Raw genomic sequence first — 6,000 nt, forward strand, 5'->3', positions numbered from 1 at the left:
GATTAAACGGAGGTTAAATTTGAAAGAACAGGGCCGACGAAGAACGATGACGAACAGGGTATTTTAAGGCTGCTATAATCAAATTAGACTTAGGGGTTTTGATGTCGTTGGAATAAGGATTGTGCAGCCAATATTAATTGTGTTATGGTGCTCGTTATGTTATAGATTTTTTAACAAGTAAATACGGTTTAGTATATTTAAGCAATACGTATCAATTTGATCGAATTAACATATTAACGAGTGTCGGCCAGAACGTATAAGGCATGAGAATTCAAGAATCACCGATCAATTCCTATATTAGAACGAGAATTGTGGTTCAAGGGATTTAAATGGGTCATGGGTTGCACATGGATACGGGTATGTGTAAAAGGGGTTAACGGGTTTAAGAAGAATAATATATCTTTCAATTATTTTCAGTTTAGTCCCTGAACGATAGGGGTGTAAACAGAATAGGTTTAAAGTATATTTTAAGGTCAAAAAATGTATATGTTTGAAAGTTTAATTTTTATATAATAAATAAATATAATAAACAATTAAAAATAAAATATAATTAATCGATAAATGCGATATTTTTATTGATAAAATTTCCCGACATCGAAACGGGTCGGGTCACGGTTATTAAATAATAAATTAAAATCCAAGTTGTTACATATATATACACTAGATTTTGCCCCCCCCCCACATTACCAGGTTTTTTATATTATTCGTTTATAATATTTACATATTTTTTGGATTTTAATTTTATTTATTGTAAGGAAGCTAATAATATACCTAGGATTTGATGATGAAATGATTTCACAATTAAATGAGATTTTATAATCCAGTTTAAAAACCATATGGGTTTGATGAGACTCATGACCCGCTTATTTTTTTACTATAAAATTGTTTTATAATTATTTAAAAGATTTTTTTTTAAATCGGATATTAATTTATAGTATATTCCTACTTTGTAGGAGTTTTTATCAAATATATGTTGAGTTTAATTTTTAAAATATAACGAGATGTACGTTATAACTCGTTTAAGGGCTATATGGGTTTGGTGAGACCCATACATGTGAATATGGGTCAAATGCATGAGAAACCTCCATTTACAGATAAAACAATCTAGTGGCTTAAGAGAATGTATGTATCAACCAGAGAGCTTTTAAATATTTCCCTTATATATATATTTAAGATTTAAGATTAAGATATATATTGTGGAACTCGAACCCACGACTTTTGGATGCTTAAGAGAGTTTATCTCTGCCACTGATAGAGGTACACAAAAACCAATGAAAGCGAACCAATATTACCGAATCATACCTAAAACCCGCGGGCTGGTTTAATGATTTGTTAAAATCATCAATAGTGGCTTGGTTGTGGGTAACAAGGTTCCCATACCGCCAAAATCAAACGACTTATTTGTATTTTTTTAATATTATAGATTTATGTCTTCTTTTTAATGCAATGTAATATATATAAATGTTTAATAACAACTTAATTCATTGTCAAATAATTTCAAGGACAAACTTTAAGGCCTATATAATGTCCAATTATATTGCTTTGACCAACTTTTATCTAAGCCCGAATTCACGTTACCTAACTCATGACCGACCTGTTATAACTTTCATAACCGATTAACTGAAACCTACATAACTGATCGGTTATGGTTATGGTTGTCTATTAACCGATATATCAGTTAATTTTCAAAATCAACCCATAACACTCCTAGCCACTGGGCCATCTAAATCGTGACTCGAAACTATTATTACTTTTTCTTTATTTTATTTTTTGAGTGGGTAGAGAGGTATTGTTGATTTTTCCAATTAAATTGGCTTTTTTTTATACAAAATGTGGAGTAAATAATAACTAAAATTAATTTGCTTAGAAAATGTAGACATTATGATAGAATTAAGTAATCAATTATAACACTTATAGGTTCTGGATTAACAATATAAATATATTTTTTTAATGATAGAATTATATAAAACACTGACTAGTAAGAGATTAGTAGAAAAGAAATATAGTTACAAGTGAAAAAGAAGATTAGGCAGCCACTCTACACAACTAATGTTTTACTTATGATTTTTATCGGCAAATCACAAAAAAAAATAATTAATAATAGAGTCGAGAATTGTTCCTTCACAATCGTGTTAACATGAAAATTAGTATTGTTTCAAAGTCGCCACAACCCCCCCCCCCCCCCCCACCCCCTACAAAGTAATCATAACAAATTAGCAACAACTTCCACCAAACATTTATTCGCATACGATTTAAGGAAAGCAACCAAGAGCAAAGATCAACTCGCGTTTTTGAAGCCGATAAAGCTAAATCCAACCATCTAGTAGTCTTTCTATCTCCACATCACAAAGTGGCATAGAACTGAAGGAACATCCATGCCTTTAATAATTAGATTAGAATGAGTAGGAATCCGGTTAATCAAAATTCATCAGAAAAGAATGTTCACTCTTCTAAGTAGCATCTTGGCCAATTGGGCAGCCTCAATACCCCTTTAAATAGGTCATCGCCAATCCCACAACTACTAAACGTACCAACTATGATTGTATACCCGATAATGTTTATCACGTTCAAGAGAAAATTGCCTAGGGAGTCGATCTTTAAGGCAAAAATAACCCATCCAACAATCCTTTAAGAAAAAAATTACCAACAATCTTCTAAAGAGCAACATTTTGGGCAGCTTAAGTTAAACTATGTTTGTACTCTTTATGTTTTTTTTCCCACTATTTTTACCTAAACCCTTTTAATACTTAAATGGTAAAAACAGCTAGCTTTGACGGTCCGGTCAACCTAGTCAACCCAACTATTCGCTTTTGTTTCTTCTAAAAACCATAATTACTAAGTTTAACCCGTAAATTCTGTAACATGTAACCACATCAAAATATCTAAATGCCACAGAACTAAAATAAAAATGTCTCATTCAATTTCAACTATTTTTAACTCGTATTTGAATCCAATTTTTAATTACAAGTTAATTATAAAACAATACACAATCTAGAGGTATTTTAGAGAAGTTAATTACAAGTTTATTTAATGATTTTATATTTACCTTTAATCATTGTATTGCATCAGCTACATTTCAAATCCATGTTTGTATGTTCACATGGTGGTTCCTCAATCTTCTAAAAAATCCGTCCTCACGTGCTGCACGAGTTGCGTAGGACTTGTGGTAAAACAGGTCATAAAACTTCAATGGAGTAGTAAAAACTTTACCTTATAAACAACTACTCATTTTGTTCTCACATCGATATAGGGCAAACTTTTACCACTTTTATATTTAAGACATGCATTCACACTTACAGTGGCGAAGGATATTTGGGACCAAAGGTGGCCCCGCCCCCTCCGTTTTTTGCGCAATAATGTTAATTTACCCGTTTTCGGCTGACAACACCTTCATTGGTTATTTTTCTTTATCGCCCAGTCATGATGAATGGTGATTAGCGTTTTTGTTTTGAATTGGCATGATCTTTTCTTATAGCTCAGATACCATAACAAAATTATTAGGGCAAAGAAGCAATAAATAAGATGGGTATGTATATTGATATTCTTCATATAAAATACACCAAAGAACATCCCTATAAATACAAGGGAGCTAAAAAGAAAGACCTTAAATAAAGGAAAACTAACAGCAGAAGATGAAGGCAAGAAAATAAAAGAAATAAATCATCCAAATATAAGTAAATCATCTTCCGTAAATGAGCCACAATTTCCGTTACCCCCTCAAGTTGGAGCATGAAGAGCGCAAACGCCCAACTTGACAAGTAATCTCTGAAGTAATTGTGTTACTAAAGGCTTTGTGAGGATATCCGCAACCTGCATATTTGTAGCAATTTCCATGGTTTGGATCTCCTTTGACTCGACCCGTACCCTAACAAAATAATAGTCCATTTCGACATGCTTTGTTCGTTGATGATACACCATATTGTTAGCTATATGTCGTACCACCTGTTGTAAAAAAAAACACCTATGTGGGCCAATCTGGAGGAGTTCCAAGCTCCTTTAAGAGCCATCTCATCCAAAGTGTCTCACTAACAATGATTACCATAGCCCGGTATTTGGTTTCGGCCGATGATCGTGAAACAACTGACTTCTTTTTTGATTTCCATGACACGGGAGCCCCACCCAATAGGAGCACATAACCGGTCCTTGACCTTCTCTTGAACGAGCACCCTAACCAATCTGAATCATTGTATATGATGAGATTAGTTCCACCTGCCTTAGGAAGAAGAATACCTTGTCCCGGAGTAGTTTTGAGGTAACAAAGAACACGATTAGCAGCCTCCATGTGGCTTTCTCTTGGGTCACTTACAAACTGACTTAAGACATTCACGGCAAAGGTGAAGTCGGGTCTCGTGGCCTGTAGGTAAAGTAATCTTCCAACTAGTCTCTGGTACTGCTGGCCATTAACCCATTGTTCTTCCTCGCACCTATCCAATATTAAGTTTTGTTCCATTGGAAACTGGTTTGGACAACAACCCATCATACATGTGTCTTAGAGGATATCAAGGATGTATTTTCGTTGACTTAGTATCAAGACTTCAGATGTTCGAGCCACTTCGATGCCAAGAAGGTATTTTGGTGGCCCAAGGTCCTTGATACTGAATTTGTTATCAAGGTAAATCTTTGTGTTTTCAATTTTGTTTGATTTGTTAACCATGATGATTACATCATCGACGTAAATAAGCGCAACAAAAAACACATCTTATTCTTTAAAAATAAACAGAGAAGGATCAGCTTCAGTTTGTTTAAAACCAATTTTAAGCAAGGATGTGGTAAATTTTTTATACCAATTCTGTGATGCTTGTTTGAGCCTATAGAGTGATTTCTTGAGTTTTCAAACTCTATCTTCATCTCGTTTACCAAATCCTTGGGGTATCTTTATGTAGACATCCTCGTGTAGATCTCCATGTAGAAAAGCGTTATTCACATCAAGTTGATGAATGTGCCACCCTTTTTTTACAGCCACTGTCAAAAGTGTTCGAAAGGCCACGAGTTTTGTTACCGGCGCAAAGGTTTCGTGGTAATATATGCCTTCTAACCGTGTAAATCCTTTTGCAACCAAACGCGCCTTGTATCTTTCAACCTCTCCGCTTGGTTTATACTTGATTTTATACGCCCACTTTGAGTCTATAACATGTTTTCCTTTTGGTAGCTTTTCAAGCAACCAAGTTTCATTCTCTTGAAGAGCTTTGATATTGTTCTTCATTGATTCTCTCCATTTTGGGTCTTTTACAGCCTGTTTATAGTGTTTTGGCTCATCATTTGACGTGACGGTCGTTAAGAACGCTTTATGAGTGTTAGTAAACTTATCGTATGAAATAAAATGTGCTAAAGGATGTACCGTGGACGCTTGATTGGACGTGGATTTCTCATGGTCTATAGATGGGGGAAGTTGGACTTCATAATCATTGAGATGTTTAGGTCGAGATCTTGTTCTTTTTGAGTATTCAACATTATCAGCTGTGGCCCAGTTGATTCGGATTCATCAAAAAAAAATTCAGACCATCTTCCTGTTGCGGACTTTCAACCGATGGTCTAGTAGTCTCTATAATTGGCTCATTAGTAGAGTGTTCAGCTTGGGCTTGCTGGGTGCTTGTTCATTTGTGGTTTGGGTTGGATGGATGTTTAAAATGGAGATGAGCTTTATGCAGTTGGGTATTCGTTTGCTAGAGGCCCCTCTCTGGATAAAATTGGTTTGGCTAGCCCAAGGCATCTTTATGTGGAATAATATGTTCATGGGTTGGGTGTGAGCCAACCTCTTCAATGTTTGACTGGTCGTTAACCCAGTGTTTCCTCTTGTGTTGTGCCAACCTTTGCAAAAGGAAATACCTTTTCAATAAATTTCACGTCACGTGATACAATAATTTTTTTGTGTTGCGCATCGAAAATTTTGTATCCTTTTTGGCCAGTTGGGTAGCCCAAAAATATCCCCATTCTTCCTCTTTGTTCAAATTTATCACCTTTTGTTTCCGTGTTTCTATAATATGCGAGGCAACCGAAAAC

General features: G+C 34.8%; 1 pseudogene; it reads right to left on the reverse strand.

The window, feature by feature from the left end:
* Window positions 1-3,961: 3,961 nt before the first annotated feature.
* Window positions 3,962-4,450, reverse strand: LOC143634880 (secreted RxLR effector protein 161 pseudogene; annotated as a pseudogene).
* Window positions 4,451-6,000: the final 1,550 nt, after the last annotated feature.

This window comes from Bidens hawaiensis, unplaced genomic scaffold (genome assembly GCF_021521415.1).
Source record: "Bidens hawaiensis isolate Kalapana, Puna unplaced genomic scaffold, B.hawaiensis_p1.1 tig00007270_1, whole genome shotgun sequence".
NCBI classification, from domain to species: Eukaryota; Viridiplantae; Streptophyta; class Magnoliopsida; order Asterales; family Asteraceae; genus Bidens; species Bidens hawaiensis.